Source organism: Protopterus annectens, chromosome 1.part0, assembly GCF_019279795.1.
Source record: "Protopterus annectens isolate FY-2018-M chromosome 1.part0, PAN1.0, whole genome shotgun sequence".
Taxonomy (NCBI): domain Eukaryota; kingdom Metazoa; phylum Chordata; order Ceratodontiformes; family Protopteridae; genus Protopterus; species Protopterus annectens.
The window spans coordinates 464,539,597-464,561,185 of record NC_056725.1 but is presented as its reverse complement, the minus strand read 5'-3'; the positions used below and the strand labels follow the sequence as shown (position 1 = coordinate 464,561,185).

Sequence of the window (21,589 nt, the reverse complement as noted above, 5' to 3'; positions counted from 1 at the left end):
ATGACTGCAACAGTGAATACTCGAACATCTACATTTATGGTAGGTACACAACTGTACTTTTTATCCGCATCCATATCCCTGGTGAATTCTTCAAAGAATTCCACTAGATTGAGCAGGCAAGACCTCCCTTTGACAAAGCCAAATTGGGTGTGGTCCATTTTTTTTTAGGGTTCCTATGTCATTATTGATCAGGTCCATGATGATTCTCCATTGCCTTGCAGATAAGACTAGTCAAGCTTATGGGTCTGTAGTTCACTGGGTCAGTTGATGGACCCTCCCTTGTGCAGAGGGGCGACTATTGCAGCCCTCCATTCCTCTGGACAAAGCCCATTCGGAGGCTGTGGTTGAAGAGTGTTTCTGGTGGCCTTGATAGATTTTGTTTTAAGCTATTTAAGCCTCCTGCAATGTTATTGGACCCATGGAAGCTGTGTTTTTGGCTTTAGCGAGCGTGATAAGGACCTGTTCCCTCATAATGACTGGTAGGGGGAATGGTTGCTGGTATTTCTTTGGGTGTGGTAGGAGGTGATGGGGGATTTGAACTGGACTTGTCGGCTAGCAGGTTTACTATAGTTTCAGGTTGGGTGTAAGTTTTGCCATTCGTGATACACTAGGCACATTGCTGAGCATTTCCCTGAGGTCATGAACATAATTAAAAAAGCCTTATGGTTAACTTTCACCTGGAAGGCTAACTTTGCCTCATAGTTTGCTTTGGCAGATTTGACCAACTCTCTTAATTTGTTGGGTTAGACTGGTGAGCGTCGTTTTACACTGATTTGTCTGTTCCTTCTTGGCTTTGCAGAATATTTTTTTTTCCTTTTGTTGAATAGCCTATTTATGCAAGGGGTCCACCAGTGTGATTTATTTTTGCCAGTACTCTTAGGTTTGACTTAGACAGGTAATGCCTCCTCTGTGCAGCTATGCATATGGGTGAGTACAGTGCTTTTGTGTACAGCTCAATGTAGGCCTCAGTGTCATCCAGGTTTGGAGGAGCTTGAAAGTTTAATAAGCTATCACTTAGTTTGAAGTAATTGGCCTTAGCAAAGTTCTTAACAGGTTTGCAGTTTGATGAGGGTTCTAGGTTAGTTTTAACACTAAAGGAGATCAATTTGTGGTCAAATCTTACTAAGGAAGAGTTAATGCACAAGAAGGAGCAACATCCTCCCCATGTTCATGAGTACTAGGTTTTAAGATATTTGTACCTCTGGTTGGGGAGCCAAGTAGATGCTGCAGGTGAATTATGGGTTGTACAAGTCTCCCAGTGTATGGAGGGGTAGTTGAAGGCACCCATAAGTATGATGTTAGGCTGAATGTTAAGAGATTCCAGTAAGTTTAGTTAAAAGGTGTGGCTTTCCAGACTCATATTAGGGGATCTGTAGCTAGCAAGGATATGATAGGTCAAACCAGTGGTTAGCTGGGCATGGAATGACTCAAGTGAATCATGTTATTGGACCAGTCTAGCAGTGTACTTGTCCTTTATGAACACTGACACCTCCTCCCTGTGTTTTATCCTGAGCTGAGGGGATGAAAATGTACAAAAGGCATTGTAGCCTTTGCTAGCCAAGGTGTTTTCTATGGTTCTGAACTATGTTTCTGTGACTGCACATATGTTTGCATTCTCCAGGGTGAGGAGTACTTCCATGGAGTGCAGTTTTTTATTCACACTCTTAGTGTTGAGTAGCAGTACCTTTAGGTAGTCATGAGGGATTTTTGTTATGTTGGTAGGTTTAACAACTTGGCACGGCCTAAAAAAGGCACTATGGGGATAGAAAAAGTTTTTGCCCGTATCCAGAAACCAAGTGGTGATAAATGCAAACCACCTCTGGCAAAGCATTGTGGTTTGTCGATCTTGTCTCTCCAAGCTTACAGATATTGGATCCCCTCGTTGCGACACCATAAACTAGGCCAGTTGTTGAAGTCAGTCATTTCTAATGGTATTGTGGCATCATCATAAGTGAAGGTAGGATGCTCCTCAGGGATAGATTCTTACCCGCCTGGGGGACACATCCAGAGAGCTCCATCATATCTATCTTCATATAGTCCAGTGTGGTGCATCTTAGGTCATTTACACCCACATGGATTATGACAGTGTCATAATGGTACTTCTCGTTTACCTCATTCACTCCAGTGGAGCTCAGGAAGTTTGCAGTGTAACTTCCAATGGATGGAGCCATAGTTGGCTTTAGATATAGGCCAACTAGGCGGCCGCCTAGGGCGCTGGTCTAGCAGGGCCGATTTTCTAGTATTTATTTGGGGTAGGTAGACCAGGATGGGGGCACTGGGTAGTGTGGTGGGGGTGCCGTGGAGCCCTTTTGCTTAGGGCACCTGTTGACCTAAGGCCGCTCCTGGGTGGAGTCTAAGCCTTTTGACAGAATCAAATTATGTTCTCATATTTCAAACAAGTGTTAATATTTTTGAAACCTTAGAGGTTACTAAAGCAGTATTAATAGCAAACTCTTCAGCACAAACTGTTTTTATAGCGATAGTATTTTTTTTAGGTTCTAGGTCTTAAACTGAATTTTATAAATCGCAGTAAACAAAGTAACTATTACATTTGTAATATTTTGTAAACAACTTAAATATCTTAGCAATCACGCAAGCTACACATATACTGTCAGCATTTTATTAATCTTGCTGAGAGCATTCATATGAGGCTAAGGAGTTGTCTGTGTTTCTTGGTTGTTGGGATATTTAGAAAAATGTGAAAATTATATCTATATATAAATTAATATAAAAACAACAGTTAATATCTAACTGCACTAGACAGAGGTCAAATATTAATGCAGTTGAGTTTAACATTGTCTAAGCTTTAAGGTCAAATCTTTTAGAACCTCGTACATAGCATGATTTTTGAATTATTGATGCAAATATACAAAAGCAATATTTGATGCCTAGAGGTGTCATTAGGAGTTTAACTGTAGATGCACCTGGAGGCATCACTCAGATGTAACTGCATGCATGATCTGGCTGATCCTGTCTCCAAACAGACAGCTCACTGTGATCTTCTTGCTTAGCCTGGTAAGGGGGACATCAGTATGTCTTACATTGGAATCCCCAATAATTAGAATGTTTGGCTGTGTGGTGTGTTGCTTTACCTCCAGTGACACTGTGTATCTACATCTCTCACACTTTGTGATTGCTCTAAAATTAAATGGTTGCCATTGTACACTAGGCAGTTAATACGGTGCATCAGAATGCCAATATCCACCAGGCCAGAAGCCGAGATGACAGGAAAGCTCCTATCCATTATACCAGATCCTTAGTAGATGGGAAGGAGTGGGGGAGAGTCGCTTAAAGGTCAAAGTGAGTGCTTTGTAGTATACTATTGATGAACTGCAGTGGTACTGTCCCCTGCACAAACTGGCAGCTCTGAACAGTGGGAGACTAGAGAGAGAGTGTTTTCTGTAGAGAATTTTAAACTGGAGAGGTTTGCTTATATACAAGGCAGTCCAAGTCTTGTAGTCATAGGTATCCATGCCAGGCACAGGAAAACACTGAATAAATGAGGAGAATCTCACAAAAATGTAATTCTTTTATACTAGCAGGATGAAAGACCTTTATAACAGTTAGACACAGTAAACTTTCCACCAGCAGTTTCAACCTGGATGGGTTGAATTCAGCTCTCTGCTGCATCCAGAGTGCAAAAGAACTCTCTTAATGTAAAATTAACTGGTTTTGAGCTGAAATGCTGCAACAAATGCTTTACAACAAAAGTTATAATTCCTGCAGTATCAGGAATCCTTAGAAATAAGTTCACTAACCCTGAAAAATGTTCACAAAATACAGGAAAAAAGTGCACGGTGTAAGAGAACACAAGCACTTAGCAAAACTCAGAAATATTTTAGCAGACTCAGGAGAACTTTGGTAAACTCAGACCAGCTTTTGCAGTATCAGCAGGTTAGGAAATGTCAGAATACTGTTAAAACAACATCAGAGCCAGTACAGTAACAAGCAGATGGTGTTTCTTTGACAGTTGCAGGCTGAAAAACAGTGATAAATTCAACCAGATCAGTAAATGCAGCACAGAAGGGTTAAATAGTACTGAGAGTTAGATAAGGTGTAAAAATATTTTAGCTTTGTAGGTCCAGATGGTTTTAGAAGCAGTCCACGTCTTGTAGTGACAGGTGTCCAAGCCAGGCACAGGGAAGCTCTGATTGAATATGTACCGCGGTTAATTTGAACTTAGAGGAAGCCATAGATGACTTATTCAACTCATAAGAATTAAGATTAGATTCAAGTAACTTAATTGTATCAAGCACAGCTTTTTCATATATGTTACAGAGATCAGTTGTAAATCATTAGTCCCATTGTGTACAAAAATTGTGGTATAAGATATTTTCCACCTAACAGCTGTGTCAATAATTCATACAGATCAGTTTTAATCCTGAAAGACAAGAAATAAGTTATACTAGTGGGTCAAGTTTAATTGGCTCCTTCGTCCTTTAGACATACAGTTGGTTAAAAACAAAATGTCTTCTTTTGGATTTTCTTTACATATATGAGTTGTAAATGTAAATGCTACAGTCTTAATTTGAGAAAGAGTATCAATATTATTGGAACAGGTGAGAGGTCTTCCCCTCCATTGCCTTTCTTTTATGTTTCTTCGTTGTGTTTTCTTCATTATTGCATTGCTTAATAACATCCTTTTTAAGGATTTCCCGGTGTAAAACTGGCAGAGAGGGACAGTAAGTATTACAAGGATCGACCCCAAGCATTCTATTAGTAATGCCAGATTAATAGACTGATCTAAATTATGAGTAGTTAAATCAGTTATAGTAGAAGGTATGAGACTGTGATCTGCATTAAGGCTTATAGCTGGAAGTGATTTGAAATCAGTAGCTATGTATTCAATATTATTTAAGTCAGTATGACAAGGTTTGGCCAAATTTCTTGAGTACCAGTCCATTAATACCATCCTCATATAAATTGAGAGATGTTTTGCATGGGTCTAAGACATTCCTTTTTTTATTACCTATATGCAAATGACTATTTTTCTTCCTCTAAACTATATTACTATGTTTAAGAAATGCTGTTAGATTATTCTTACTGCCTTTCCTATTTTCTGTGCTTATTCTTAACTGTCTGGTCTTAAGGTCCTGCAGTTTTTGGGGTTAGCAGATAAGCTGTTAAAATTTTAGAACAAGTGGTTTTGCTTGTCATTTTATTTTCCACTATAGCTGGATAAATTAAATGTACTCTGAAGGATTAACAGGAGCAGTGGTTAAACCATTAGGTAAAATATTTTTGATGTTAATACTAAGATTATTGTACTTGATACACTCAACTAAATAATTCTTCCAACTGGAAACAAAACTAAATATAGTATTTAGTGAAATTTCCAACTCTGTCTCTGATAGTGTCAGAGATAACATTATGTACTCTAAAATGGTTTTCAATTCAGTCAGCGTTTTACATTTGATAGTTCTATTTCCTGAGCAATGTCATTAGTTCGAAAAACTCCACAACCATTACTCTTAACCATAAATTTTTGCCCGAGTCATTCATTGCAATTCATTGAATGTATTCACGATATAAATCAAATAGAACAGATGGAAAAAATCATTTAGTAGTACATAATAAACAAGTTACTTTGCTCCAGCTCCCAAACTCTAATCATGTGCTGCTTGTTGAGTGTATCTTATATTCCTGCTTCTGGAAGAAGCAGAGATTTCAAGATTTCCCTGAAACAGTTCACAGAGCTGAAAACAAGATAAACTGAGCTTCCAGTGTCTTAAAAAGATGAGGGAAAGCTCACAAAGTAGACAAAGAGCAAAAATGTATGCCTGGATCCACAAGCAAGAGCTGACAACCTCGACAGATCCAGCCCCTTTGATGGTAATCAGACAATGCTCCAGTGATTTGATACGCAAACAGGGGAACCGGGACCTATACCCTTTACTGACTAGACTGTGGTAGCCTGGGATTTTGCATCTCAGTGTGGTAATACCCTACAGGCTATTTATATTCCTTCAGAGCATTAGGAACCCAGGGGTCTTCCGGGAATTGATACAGCTGTGGGGAACACCTCAAGTAGATCTGTTTGCCTCCATTCACAACAAACAGTTAACAACATTTTTTTTTACAGGACTCCTTGTGCAGACCTAGAAGACAGATGCCTTTTCATTCCCATGTATGGGGAATACTTCTGTATGCCTTTCCTTTGATAACCAGGGTGCTTCTAAAAATTCAGGATGACGCTTCGAGGATAATTATGGTGACCTCCTTTTGGTCCAGGAAACAGTGGATGTAATGTGATCATATCTCGCCTACATTCAATACTGATGGGCTCGGAGCCGATTCTCGGCTCCGACTCGGCCGTTCTGACTAGCATGAAGTCTCTCATTGGCTGGGCCAACCCTATATCCCAGGATGCACCACGCTCAAAACCCCAGATCTCATTTGCCGCTCCTGGAGTATCGACGTGGTCTCAACTTGGCTGTGGCTAAGTACCCTCTTTTGTGATCTTTGATATCTCATAGCAGTTCTCTGTAGGAGAATTTATATTCAAAAAGCTATTTCCATAGCTACGTTGTTGTAATTGACTTGTTTGAGTGGGATTGTTTATTCCTGTTGTGTGGTGATCCTTCTGTTTGGCGTGCTAGGCCCGTTTAAGTTAGAGGGCCTTTGCCCTATCTTGTGTCTCTGCGTTTAACTTGGAGCTGGTCCCCCCCCCCCTAGTGTTTGACTTGTGTTTGTGTATCATGTCTACCAAATAAAAAGAACATAAGCCATCAGGCTTTAAAAAATGTGCAAAGTGTAGCTGTAAAATGTCTTTGACAGACGGTCACGCGATTTGCGTATACTGCCTTGGCGCCAAACACTTGCAAGAATCTTGCAGTGTCTGTCATGCTTTCTCTTCGAGAGTTTTGCAGGAGAGAAAAAATAAACTTATCCTGAAGGGTTTAATTAAACCCTCCTTTGAGGAAGCTGTTTCTTCTCCCTCTGAAAAGTCCAGGGTTAAGTCTAAAAAGAAGTTCCCGGCTCCATCCTCTTCTTTGGAGCCGCGGAGAAAAGATCCAGGTCGATGTCCCCTTCCTCGGCTCCACTGGTCTCGGAGCCATTGGCTATGGGGTCTAAAGCTGTGTTTCCTTCCTCGGCTCCATTGGTCTTGGAGCCGCAGGATTCAGGGTCGACAGCTGGGTCCACTGTCTCAGTTCCACTGGTTTTGGAGCCGCAGGAAATACTTTCCAGGAGCCAGCTTCTTCAGTTCCACAGCTTTCGGCACCAAAGGAGGTTTTGGTGCTTCTCGAGCCTGCTTCGGCTCCGAGCCTCTTGGAGCCGATTCGGAGCCGTTCTCCTAGTCGTGTCTCTGATCTGATGGGAAAGGTTTCTCGACCCCCTTCTGTCTCCTCCAGGTTATCTGATTCGGACGTAGATAGGGTGGTCCAGAGGCTCTTCAAGTCATCAGTGTTATATAAATTATTTTTGGCTCCAGCCCAATCGACTCTGGAGCCCACCATAGTATCGGTTCCATTCCTTCCTCCTCCGACAACCTTGGTTTTGTCAGAGTCGGAGAGTGCTGAGTCGAGTGAAGTCCTTGGGTCGGTTCCGAGACCCCTCGCCAGTCTTTCGGTTCCGACCCCAACCTTCTCTATTTCTTCTGCAGTTTTCGGTACTCGGGGGTCCTCAGTTGGGCCAGAGGGTGATACATCGGGGCCACTGACTTCGATTCCAAGTCTCCCCCTTGGTGCTTCGGCTAGGGGAACCCCGACTCCGGACATGGTTTCGGAGACGGGCCCTTCCTCCGATTCGGGGTGACCCGCCTTCGAAGCTATGAGGAGCATGCTGGCCAAGTCCTTAGTGACTTCACCCGAATCGGCCTCTTCCCTCCCTCTATGACTAGAGTTTCTGGCCCCCCCCCCCCATCTCTGGACAGCGGGGCTCCAAGGCCTGAGGATACCTCCATGTGTGGTCCCCTGCTTTCTGAAGGCCCTTCAGAGTCCGTGCCTGAAGAGCCTCCCAGAAAGGAGCTGTGTAAGAGGATGCACCTAGACTCCCCAGATGAGTCTGTCACCTCGGACACCGACCTTCATGATGCAGAAGGGTCCCCGAAGTCGTCCTCTGATGATGTCTTGTTCCCCGATATCCTGGAGATCTTGAGACAGCGGGGCGACTGGCCATCCAAAAACCCTTCTGAGGAGGAGTCGGTCTTCCTCAAGGCCTTTGGAGCCCAGCCTTCCACCTCTTGTGTGCCTCCACCCTTCGATGAATTATTGGATCTTATTTGTCGAAGGGTGTGGGAACACCCTGACTCTGTGGAGCCAGTTCCTAGCCGCACCATTAAATTCTTATCTGCACCTCCTGGGAAAGAGTTTTTGACCAAGGGAGTTCCTGTGGATGCCATGGTGGTGGCGTCTGCCACTCAGCAGGACGTGGCAGAGGCTTCTACTTCCATCCATCCTCCTAATAAGGAGTCTAGGAGCATGGATAGGTATGGGAAGCGTACCCTGTCTTCAGCGACCTTTACTTTGCGGTCGCTGAATTACTTGTGTCATTTTACGCGGCTCCAAAGGGATCTCATTAAAGAGTTGGGAGATACCCTGGTAGGTAACGTGCCTGAGGCATTGACCCAGTCTGTTAACGCCCAGCTGTCTACCCTTTCTTCCATCGTCAACTCGTCAATGAGGCTCATATCTTATGCAGCCGAGGGGGTGGGTAGAGCAGCGAGTTCAGGCGTAGCCCTCAGGAGGCAAGCTTGTATGCGCTTGTGTCATTTTGCGGAGGCTTTCAAGTCTTCTTTCACGGACGCCCCTTTCGACGGGTCCTCCCTTTTTGGACCCAAAGTGAAAGACACCCTCACAAGATGTGAGCAGGAGGTAAGACTTTGTCTGCCGTTGGGGCCCATTTTTCTCTCCCCACGAGACCTTATCCCAAGGCTCAGAGGAGAGGAAAAATGTGGTTCAGAAAGTCTCAAAAGTCTTCCACTGCCCATCAGAGTGAACCCCCCCTCCAGAGGCAGAGGAGGGGGAAATTACTCCGGAAGACGTTGCCCCAGAGGCGGCGGAGGCCCCCCGCAATACAGGAGACCGCAAATCCTTTTATGGCTCCTCCTTCCAGCATCCCTGAGGGATTACCCGACTGTGCGTCTCCGGAGCCAGTCAAGGGTTGCTTTTTGGAGCATCTTCAGGCCTGGGAGTCCGTCACTCAGGATCGATGGGTGCTTCGAATCATCGCCGGAGGTTATACCATTCCCTTCATCCGTTCTCCCCCACCGTCTCCCCCACCGTCAAAAAGAATCCTGGACATTCCACCCAGTCAGCGGGATCAAGCAGCACTAGAAATCTCAAAGCTGATAAGAAAAGGAGCCATCCAATCAGTCCCCGCAGACCAGATTGGATCAGGAACTTACTCAAGATTATTTTTGGTGCCGAAAAGAACAGGGGACTTGAGACCCATTCTGGATCTCAGCCGTTTAAACTGCTTTGTGAAAAAGTCCAAGTTCCGAATGGTCACTTTACAATCCATTCTCCCCTTGCTGGAGAAAGGTGTATGGATGTGCTCCATAGATCTCAAGGTCGCCTATTATCACATGAAGATAAACGAGGCCACCAGCATTATTTATGCTTCCGGCTGGGGGCCAGTCATTTTCAGTTCCGGGCCCTGCCCTTTGGTCTCACCACAGCCCCCAGGGTGTTTACCAAGTGTTTGGCAGTGGTGACGGCTCACCTGAGATGTCTAGGATTCCAGGTGTTTCCTTATCTAGACGACTGGCTCCTCACCACCCCCACCAGGCATCAACTTCTTCAAGCCATGAGAACTACCTTCAAATGGGGACATCTGTTAGGAATTACCTTCAATTGGGCAAAATCTGTATTGCTGCCATCACAGCGTGTTGCCTTTATCGGCGCAGAGCTAGACTCTGTAGAGATGCGAGCATTCCTACCCTTAGACAGAATAAAGGTGTTACAGGCTCAAGTTCTGGCCTTATTGCCCCGCAGAAAAGCCCAGGTCAGAACGGTTCTGCAGTTGTTGGGAACAATGGCGGCTACCATCCTTCTAAGTCCCTCTTGCCAGGTTGCACATGCGAATACTTCAGTGGCTCCTTTCGGCCCAGTGGTCATATCAGGATCTGCCCTTGTCCCATCCTATTTTCATTACGGAGAGATGCCGACAAGATCTTTGTTGGTGGCTTCTCCCCTCCAATCTGAATCAAGGAAGATCGTTCATCCCCCATTGCCACGGTAACCACGGACGCCTCCCAGATAGGGTGGGGGGGACATTACCAGGGCAGGACGGTTCAAGGTACGTGGTAAGATCACGAGACTCACTTGCATATCAGTGTTCTGGAGATGAGAGCGGTGCTTCTAGCGTTGCAGGCACTCCACAGCTTTCTTCCCCAGGGAACTATTGCAATTCTTTCCGACAATATGTCGGTTGTCTGGTATCTGAACAAACGGGTGAACCAAGTCCTATCCCCTTTGCAGGGAAGCCATGAGAGTGTGGAGCTGGGCGATCGCTTCCCAGTGCTTTCTAGTGGCAACGCACATTCCGGGGAAGTCCAATGTGATTGCAGACAGGCTGAGCAGAGCTATTCTGATTCCTCACGAGTGGTCCCTGAACGATCGAGTGGCGGCTCAGATATTCTCCAGGTGGGGTCTTCCCTGCTGCGACCTCTTTGCCAGTCCCCTCAATGTGAAGTGCAGAAATTATTTCACTCTAATCCCTCCTCAAGGGGAGCCACCCAGAGATGCTCTAGTCCACGATTGGCCCTCCGGTCTGCTCTACGCCTTCCCTCCGGTCCCTCTCTTGCCAAGAGTGATTCAGAAGGCAATCTACGTGGGAAGCAGCATGATTTTGATAGCACCACTCTGGCCCCGTCAAGTTTGGTTCCCCTTCCTTCGGAAATATGCGGTGGATGGGCCTTGGATCCTGGACCCAGCACCAGACCTATTGACTCATCAGTCGGGACAGCCTCATCCATCCCTCCGAACTCTCAGACTCGCTGCTTGGCTACTCCACTTCCTTCCTTAGTCAGACAGCATAACCTTACCCCGGAGGTACTACAGATTCTGTCCTCTTCTCATAAGTCTTCTACTAGAAAGATTTACTCTAGTAAATGGAAGAGATTTGCTATTTGGGCTGAGCAGCGTGACCTTAATCCCCTCACAGCCCCAGTGTCAGCGGTGTTAGATATCTTGGTGACACTTTTTAGACAGGGTTCCACTGTCTCCACTATAAAGGTTCAATTGGCAGCGATCTCTAATTATCACGTAGCTCATGAGCCTTCCCTCATGGGTCAGAAGCTGTGTAAAGCCTTTCTAAAAGGAGCCTGGTTAATTCGCCCCTGATTTCGCAACCCGTTCTACCATGGGACTTAAATATGGTGCTCGGAGCTTTGACGTCTCCTCCCTTTGAACCTGCAGCCACTTGTGAATTAAAATTCTTATCATGGAAGACTGCATTTTTGGTAGCCATTACTTCAGCCAGAAGGGTATCGGAGCTTCAAGCCCTTTCTGTCAAACCTCCTTATTTGATTTTTCACAAGGACAGAGTATCTCTAAGACTAAATCCTTCCTTTCTCCCTAAGGTGTCTTCTGCATTTGGTCTCCAACAGGCTATTGAACTACCAGTCTTTTTTCCGCAATTCTCCAACAAAGCAGAATACATATTTCACCAGTTGGATGTTCATAGACAATTGAGGTTTTATTTGAATAGGACACAACAGGACAGAAAATCAGACCAGTTGTTTGTGCCCATTTCAGACAACAGAATTGGCAGATCTGTAACCAAGGCCACCATCGCTAAGTGGATTAGGGATTGCATCTCATTCATTTATGCATTGACTGGTAGGAATCTTCCTTTTCCAGTGAAGGCGCATTCTACCAGGGCTGTGGCAACTTCAGTGGCCTTTCACACTAGGCTGTCCGTGGATGAGATTTGTGCGGCGGCTACTTGGACTTCTCCACATACCTTTATTTCTCATTACAAATTGGACATGGCATCTAGAGGTCGTGCTTCCTTTGGTTCCACAGTGCTGAGGAGTGTTTTCCAGTGAGCCTCCCAGGATTTAGGTGCTAGGGCCGCTGTCCCATCAGTATTGAATGTAGGCGAGATAGGATCACATTACATCTCTTAGTTATGTACTTACCATAACGATAGATGTACGTGATCCATCTCGCCTACATTCTTACTCCCCTCCTTCCCCCTTCCTGTTGGATTTGGAGGAGACAAGTATTGTTCGATTCCCATGAGGATATTATTTTTTCTCTCCTCTTACACTTGTCTCTTTGTGAGTTCTGTGGGTGGAAGAATGTGTTGGGGGCAAACTAGATCTGGGGTTTTGGGCGTGGTGCATCCTGGGATATAGGGTTGGCCCAGCCAATGAGAGACTTCGTGCTAGTCAGAACGGCCGAGTCGGAGCCGATTCTCAGCTCCGAGCCCATCAGTATTGAATGTAGGCGAGATGGATCACATACATCTATCGTTATGGTAAGTACATAACTAAGAGTTTTCCTTGCTTTTAGAAATGGCCAGTTACAACTAATAAAGGCTTCCTTACACAAGACAGTGGTTGTCTGATACACCACACCCTTTAACGTCTTAATTTGACTGGATGATAGAATTTTAAGATCATTTTAGGACCCTTTTTCTGAGCATATGCAGCAGGTATTAAAGGAGGCTAAGTAACCTCCTACTGGAAAACCATATATGGTTAAGTTGAAGCGATTTTCTAGTTGGTGCCGTAAGAACTAGGCTCATTTTCAGGCCCATAACACTGTGGTTCTACAATGATTGTGTGTGGAGTTATCCTCTTGTGTTTCCTGCTCTTCTGTAAAGATTCACCTTTTGGCCACCTCTGCCTGTCTGCCCAGAGATCCCCCCTCCCTTTTACCCAGCCTCAAGAGAAACAGTTTTTAAACTGGTTTTAGATATCCATCCACTTAGAACACAGGTGGCTCCAGCCATGGATCTTAATTTTATATTGGTGAAACTTGCACGTTTTCCATTTTAACCAGCTGAAGAGGCTTGTTTGAAGTTTTTATCTTGGTATGCATTGCTTTGACTGTTAGAAAAGTGTCCAAGTTACAAGCCCTAATGGTGAGTCAAATTTTTGTAAACAAGTAACCTCTTTTTTTGAGTTATCACTTATGACATAGAAAACTGTACGTTTATATAAATGAAAACAAGCCATACTGACATATTTCCCATGGTGAGTCAATCTTATGTCAGATTTCACAAAGAGGGTAATTTTGAGAAAAAAATCTCTCATTTATGCCTAAAATAGTTTGAGTTTACTTTGAGCCAGGCCATTCATCTACCTCTTTATTTTCCCAAATCAAAAAACAAGAGGGGGGGAATTTTACACACTTTGGATTTCCACAGGCAACTCGGATACTGAATTGTCAGGACAAGAACCTTAAGGAATTCTGATCAGCTGTGTATTTCCTGTGAAGTTTAATGGAAGGAGCAATCAGTATCAAAACATATAATTTCTAAATGATTATCTCAGGCTGTTGTTTTTTTGTTACTCTGACATTAACAAGTCATTTCAGGCAAGGTCAGGGCCCAGTCTATCAGGATTGTGGCCATTTCTGTGGCTTTTTGGAAAGGGGTGGACTCTAGAAATCTGCTAGAGGCTGCAACTTGGACATCTGTACATATCTTTACAAACCACTGCAAATTAGATCCTTTCTCTAGGTCTGGTGCACAATTTGCTTGGACTGTTATCTTGGGGCTTCTGGACTCTGGCCGTTCTTCCCTTTATTTCTAGCCATACAGCTTAGGCTGTTGCAGCAGTGATCTAACGAAGAACATTATACATTTGTGTAAATAAACTTACCGTAATGGTACATGTTCAAATAGATCACTGTTGCTGTAGGGACACACTTCCCCCCTTCTTTTCTTTTTTTTTTTTTATGTCAGGGTACAGATGTTTCTCCTTATTCGCTGATCATAGCACACAGCAGAGCTCTAGCCTCCCTTTCTCTGGGACAAGAAAGCTCAAGTCTTTTCTTTAAGCTCTCCTCAAGATGTTCAGACATTAGGCCATATGGAAGGTGACTTTAAGTTTTGGAAGCTGGCCAATTGTTATAGCCTTGACAAGAAGTAACCCATTTGCTATTGCAGCAGTGATCTTTTCAAAAATCTACTGTTATGGTAAATTTACTAACCTAACTGTACTTTTCATCACTAAAACAATCAAGGGTGTCAAGCTACCCAGAACGCCATAAAATACTCTGTTTCCAATAGACTCTTGAAGTGAACTTTGTATAGCCTACAGAGCCTCGAAGAATTATATGCAACCTCGTGCACATTCAAAAAAACTGATAACACCCTAAACAACTACTCAAGATCTTAACTTTCCACCAAAACATAAATAGGATAATCAGGGCGATATTCAAACTAATAATAAACCAGTTCCTACCGAAGATGTTTTTAACATAGGGAGCTACTTTATTATATTCTACAGTCAGCACCCTTTTATAGTCATTGTTCTTATCTCCAGTGGAATGGTTCTCAGCTACCATATTTTTCTTTTCTAGATGTAAATTTAGTCCTAGTAGGATCTAGTGCATTATTGGTTTTAATACCATCCTGATGGACATTTTCGGTTCTGAACCAACATTTGTATACAAGACAGCTAGTGTTGCCACCTGTACATTTTTTCCAGACTGTCTAGAAATCAAACTGATTGCCCAGTAGTCCGGTTAACATTGTATAGACTCCAGTCTTCTGTTTATAAAAAAAAAAAAAAAAAAAAAAAAAAGTTTAAATCTGTGGATTTATGTTTTTTTTTTTTTTTTTTTTTTTTTTTTTTTTACAAAAAGCATAGTAAGTCCGCAGAAAAAAGGCATCACGAATGGAAAAAGAGGGCATTCCTGCTTTTCTGATATGATGATGTCATGAAGTGGGCAGAGAGTGGGTGGGGCATGGGTGTGTTATGGAAGGTGCAAAGGGTGTTGCCTAAGTCCGGTTTTAGCCATAACAAAAGGTGGCAACGCTAAAGACAGCACATGGTTTAAAGCAATTTTCAGGAGTTATGGTACCCATGCTAATTGACCTGGGCGTAGAAAAGGCACCACTCCATGTGGGTTTTGTAAATCATGCCCCCATATTAACACACACAAAGAAATTACTCTCGACAATGAGCTTAACAGCAAAATCAGGTTTGCCAATGGTAATTCTGCCACAGTAGGTTTAGACTATTTGGCAGTCGTCTCAGGGTGCCATAATTTTTATATAGGTAAAACTGAACGAGCATTCTACAAAAGAATACAAGAAAATCTTTTCCACATTGGCAAGGAGAGTAGAAAAAATGCTTTATACAGACACAAGGTGGTTTGCACAGTCCATTGTACAAATTTGGAATACTGGAAAATATACCCAGGGACTGCAAAGGTGGACATTGGGGTGACCTTACAGAATTTAGAGAATTAAAATGACAATTATGATTAAACTCAACTGATCCACCTGGCTTGAACAACATGACATCAACTCAGTCAGTATTAAAAATTAAAATGCCAAATTATTAAAAACCCTCAGTATTGTGTTTTAGACATTTGTTAACAAACTACTCAGAGGAATTATAAATGTTTTAAATAATGCAATGTTTCAATTTTGCATTGCTACGTATTATTCATTATTTTTATGGTGCACACATGCTGTTCACATTATTTTAGGGACATAGCACAACATGCTTTTCTTAACACTCTGTTGAAAGAGGTATATGTATTTAAAGTTTATTTTCTTTTACATTGACATCTACACAGTTCAACAACAGTGGGCCATCATTTGATGTTGAGACATGTTTATGGATAGACTGTTTTTGTTCACTTGCTTTCATTATTGTTAACTTGTTTATGTATTTATTACACTGTACATTTAAAGAGGCCTGCACATAAGGAAGTGATGTATACAGGCCTTTTAGATTCTGATGTTCTTGTTAGGAACAAAAGCTCTAAATCCTGAAAATCCTGAATAAAGCATTTTGCTTTTATTGCTTGTTTTGGTATTTTTCATACTTGGTGGATTTATCTGCAGTCATTTTGGTCTCCCTCAGAGGTTGATGGCGTTTTGTATTTGTTTATTGGTCTTTTATTCCCTCCGGTGTAAAGTTTGCAGTTTTAGTTTCTTTACACAGCCCCCTTGGACCAAAGGAGGGGAGTGCCTGCTGGATGCATGGAGACCACCCCTGTCAGCAAAACAGATTTTAATAGTCTGGTGTCTGATATAGACACCATGAAGCAGAAACTTACACTCCCACTTGAACTCATTTCACTGACCATTCAGAGATGCACGAATGAGCCTTCTCAAAAGGTGGACAGCGGTTTGGGGCCAGCAAATGTACTGGAGCAAGCTGGTACTATGATGGAATGACTTGGAGAACTATGATTATCCCAAGCCAGGATTTATTTTAAGGAACCAGCAATTGTTTACAACAGATCCATACTTGAACACAAAATTCTATCTACCTACTCAGACCAACAGAACAGAGGCAAGAGAGCACTGCCACAGGTACTGTTTCTTATTTGAATTATGGTATGGTACTGTACCACAACAGGAAGTTAATTTTGATTTTGAGACTTGGTTAATGGTCAAGTCTACAATGGCTCTGTTAATGAACAGATTTACCTGCTTGAAAAAAAAAAAAAGCCACAGAAGATTAAAAGCATGCAGGTTGACAATGCTTATCTTTCAGAATGCAGTAGACTGGGAATTGTTCCCCAAGGGCTCTGGCTGTATAAGTTCCCTAATGGGCTGAGTGAGAAGGATTTTATGTTTGAAGACTTTGCAACTACTTGTAAACGTTTTTGGTTTTGAACTCATTGGTCTGATTATTAAACATAACACCATGGCTATTGAGAATTTACTCAAAGAAGCTAAGGTTTTAAAACAAGTTGTTGAAAGTGACTTACTGTTTTCAGAATATAAAAATCTATCTGAAGTAGGATTGTTCATTTGTCAGCAACCTGTGGGTTACGGATCCGATATCGGATCCGAGCCAGCAACTTGTTTCAAGCTAATGGATCCGAGCTCCTAGCTCCTCCCTTCACCCATAATCCCCTGCTAACCCTTCATGACCTCAGATCTAGTTTGCCGCGCTTGTGATGGCTGGATCCTTTTCTTGAGCTCCAGATAAGTGATAGAAAAAGTTAATTTTTTTCGTCAGGAAATTCTGTTTTAGTTTAAATTAACATTTGTAAAGTGTGTTTGATTAGGTTCCCTATTTTTTGTTTAATTAATACCCTCCCTTCGCTGGTCGCTAGTGTGTGAGTGTTTGTTGTGTGTCTTTTGGGGCCTGTGTGTGTGTGTAGTTGTTTTTCTTTAAAAAAAAAAAAAAAAAAAAGGAATGGCTGAGGCTCCAAAAGCCATATTTTCTAAATGTACCGAGTGTGGCCATAAGCTCTCCCCGGCTGATGGCCACACTCGGTGCGTTCGGTGCCTTGGGGTTGAACACCTCACCTCGGGCTGTACTATCTGTGCAGCATTGAACCCCAGGGCACTGAAAGAACGGAGGTCGAAGCTGGTCCTGGCAGGACTTCTACCCCCGGATTCAGCTTCGGCCTCCGCTACCTCTGCTACTCCCGTGGCTCCATCACAGCCTGTGGTGGTTGCCACTCCTGCCCCCCTGCCGCCGACTGGGACTCAAACTCCCGCTAAAGTGTCGGAGGACAGGGAGGCCAGGAGGGAGAAACGGAGGGAGAAGCACCACAAGCGGCGGGCCGAGACCTCCGTTTCGGCCCCGCCAGCTAAGCGGGCTTCTCCCTCCATTGCTTCTAGGTCTCCTCCTCCTCGGCTCCGATCCCCTTCTTTCTCCCCGGGGCCCGAGGAGGAGGAGACCCGATTTCCGTCGGTCATCGAGGCGGCATTCCAGGCCTGCCTCGGTGGCCTCTTCGAGATCCACTTTCAGCTTATCAGATGCAGACTTGGACCGGATGATGCGAAGGTTCATCCAGGCCCAGCTGCAGATGGGAGTGCTCTTGCCTCCCCCCCCACCTCAGGGGGAGCTCGACACCTTTTTTCCACCCAATTGCTCCTTCTCCGACCCGTTACCCGGGTTCGGAGCGCTCGGAGCCGAGCAGCCTTGGAGCCGGGGGTGGGTCGGCGCCGACAGTACTTGGTACTTCGGATCCGACCCTACCTCAGTCTGTCGGATCCGACCTCTCGGAGCCGTGGTCCGAGCTTCGGATCCGGGGGATTCAGTGTGCCTTCGGCTCCGTCCAGGTCGGAGCACACTGGTCCATTGGATCCGACAGTCTCGGCGCCGGCTCCGATCCCTTCATCGGATCCGAGTGGGAGCCGACTTTCGGATCCATTGGAGAGTGGCTCTCCCTCGGCATTTGATGTTGTGGAGAGGGCTCTGTTGAGAGCATCCAGACCCACGGTCCTTGCATCGACTCCTCCCTGCACTCCCTCTCTGCTGGGCCAGGCTTCCATCACCCGGCCAAAGGGACAGCCTGCTTCGATGTCACAGACAGTTCCATTGGAACAAGATGTTGCTGGCGAGGCCTCCTCGGACAGTCCCCCCGAGGATGCTCCCCGCAAGCATAAGTGCAAAAGGAGGCACGTGGACTCCCCTGAGTCCTTAACCGAGGACACGGACTTGGAGGAAGGGGAAGGCTCCCCAAGATCACCCCCTGAGGATGTCTCCTTTGGAGACATCATGGTGGGTGGTCAGCCCCCAAGTCTTCCTCTGACGAGTCCGTGTTTCTGGAGGCGTTCGAGGCAGGCCCGTCTACCTCCTGGGTGTCCCCTCCAGCCGATCCCCTGGTGAACCTTATTACCACCAGGGCATGGATGGATCCGGACACCGTGGAGCCAATACCAAAGCGACCGGATAGGATTCTTAGCCCCCCCTCAGACTGGTCACATTGGAGTAAGTGCCCCCCTGTAGATGCCATGTTGGCGGCAGCAACAAAGAGGGAATTGGCTCAGGAGAGTCCCTCAGTCCATCCACTGAGCAGAGAGTCCCGTTTGATGGATCGCTTAGGGAAGCGAGTCTTTAGTTCAGCGACCTCAAACATCTGTCCTATGCTGCCCGACTGAAAGACCTCCAGCTCTATTCAGTCACTTACCGCTTACTCAGAGGTGACCTTTGCCTAACATACAAGGCCATGTCAAACCCAGATTTGATGAATATGCTTCACCTCAAAAAATCTAGATCCGTCAGAGCCACAAGGGCGGGAGACTTAAACCTCGACACGGCTATTAATAGGACATGCTGGAGGGATAGATTCATCACCCAAAGACTCCCTATGCTGTGGAATAAAATCCTGGTATATGTGAGGCAGAGCACCTCGCTGGCCTTGTTCAAGAGAAATCTTGACCAATGGATGGGAGATCGCAGATATACCCCAGGGATTACCTCAGTGTCACTGCTCAACAGAGGCACAGCAAAAATAATGGGTATAGTTCCCATACTAAAGGGGTGGCGTAAGCCACAAAACTATGGGCTAGGCTTGTAAATGCCCTCGGGCAGATAGCCTAGTATGAACCTATGACCTTCTCAGTAAGGTCTCTGAACTATATGGCACATGTCATCAGGATGCAGCGGGATCTTATCAAAGAATACGCTGCATCCCACCCGGAGTCCATGTCGGAGGAGGATAAACATTTGTACTCCACCCGAATGGCCACTCTGAGATCTATTTCAAACACCTCTATGTGGCTGTTGTCCCACACCACAGAGGGAGCCGCTAAGGCCAGCGGAGCAGGCCTAGTCATGAGACGTCAGGCCTGGCTCCGTCATTGTGACTTTACGGAGCCCTTTAAAGCGTCCTTCGCGAACGCCCCCTTTGATGGTTCTGCCCTTTTTGGCAAAACAGTTCGTGAGACGCTTGTCCAGAGTGAGAAGGACGGGAAGACGTTGTCTGCCGTCGGAGTCCGCTTCTCTGCTCCCCAGCGGTCCTTTTCAAGGAACCAAAAGGGTCAGAAGAAGATGTGGTTCCGGAAATCACAACATTCCCAACCAGCTCCGGACAACCAGTCCTACCGTGGCAGAGGTGGACTGGGAGGACGTCGCCCCAGGGGCAGAGGGGCTCCGAAAAATTTCGGGTCCAGAGAACCTTTCTCTGAGCGGCCCGCGCAGCAGCCCTGAGGGGTTGCCCGGCTGCTCCACTCTGGAGGCAGTCGGGGGGGCGTTTTTCGAAACATCTAGCGGCATGGGAGTCCATCACAACAGACCGCTTGGGTGCTTCGCATCATATCCAGAGGGTACAAAATTACAATTCTCCATGTCCCCCAATCCAAGAACCTCCCCGATGTACCACCCGATCACAGGGAGGCCACAGCCGCAGAAATACAGCAGCTGCTAAGAAAAAGAGCCATCCAGCCCATCCCCCAAGACCAGCTCGGATTAGGGTTCTACTCCAGGTTCTTTTTGGTGCCAAAAAAGACGGGGGACCTGAGACCCATCCTAGACCTTTCCTGCTTGAACCTGTCAGTAACCAAGGAAAAATTCCGAATGGTCACTCTTCAATCTATCCTCCCCCTTTTGAGGGAGAACGATTGGATGTGCTCTATAGACCTCAAGGATGCGTATTACCACATCTTAATGGACAAACGATCCAGGAGGTTCCTTCGCTTCTGGCTGGGAGCCAGTCACTACCAGTTCAGGGTCCTTCCCTTTGGCTTCACCACAGCCCCCAGGGTGTTTACCAAAGTGTTAGCAGTGATTGCGGCCCACCTGAGACTCCAGGGAATTCAGGTCTTCCTGAACCTGGACGACTGGCTCCTGACCGTACCAACAAGGCATCTACTTTGCTCGGGCAGAGACTTCTTTCTCCATGTAGCCCCACATCTAGGCATTACCATCAATGTTGGCAAATCTCTACTGGCTCCAACACAGATCATAGAATTCATAGGAGCCAGAATAAACACCAGAGATTTGCGAGCCTTCCTAACTACCGAGAGAATCAGAAATCTACAACTTCATGTGCGGGCTATCCTTCATTCAGAGGCTGCACCAGCGGAATTGATCCTGAGGGCACTAGGCTCCATGGCAGCAGCAATTACACTCCTTCCATGCGCCCGTTTGAACATGCGAGTCCTGCAATGGACTCTGTTAGTGCAATGGTCCTTCCTATCCCTTCCTCTCCACCATCCCATTGCTATCAGCAAGGCTTGCAGAAGGGCGCTACTATGGTGGCTCCAAGCATCGAACTTCCATACGGGCCGTCCCTTCTGCACCTCTCCCCCTATCGCCACTGTGACCATGGACGCTTCCCGCCTCGGGTGTGGGGGGGGGGGCATTACTCACTCAGGACAGTTCAAGGCACATGGGATGATACAGGGACCTCCCTGCATATCAACGTTCTGGAGATGAGAGCGGTGCTGTTGGCGTTGCAAGCACTTCAGAGCTTCCTCCCCGCAGGAACGATTGCAATTCACTCGGACAACATGTCAGTGGTCTGGTATATCAACAAACAGGGGGGAACCAGATCTTATCCTCTTTGCCGCGAAGCCATGAGAGTGTGGGAATGGGCGATCTCCACCAACCGCTTTCTGATTGCAACGCACATTCCGGGGAGGACCAACATCCTAGCGGACAAGCTCAGCCGCACCCTTCTTACCCCTTACGAGTGGTCTCTCAATCCTCTAGTAGCGAAGCAGATATTCGCAACATGGGAGCAACCCTGCTGCGATCTTTTTG

The 21,589-nt window shown here is 45.4% G+C and overlaps 1 protein-coding gene across 1 annotated transcript in view; it reads left to right on the top strand.

Moving 5' to 3' along the window:
* Positions 1 to 21,589, top strand: part of KDM5C (lysine demethylase 5C) — a gene marked incomplete at its 5' end in the record, with an annotated part of 2,556,543 nt that overhangs the window by 2,343,848 nt on the left and 191,106 nt on the right.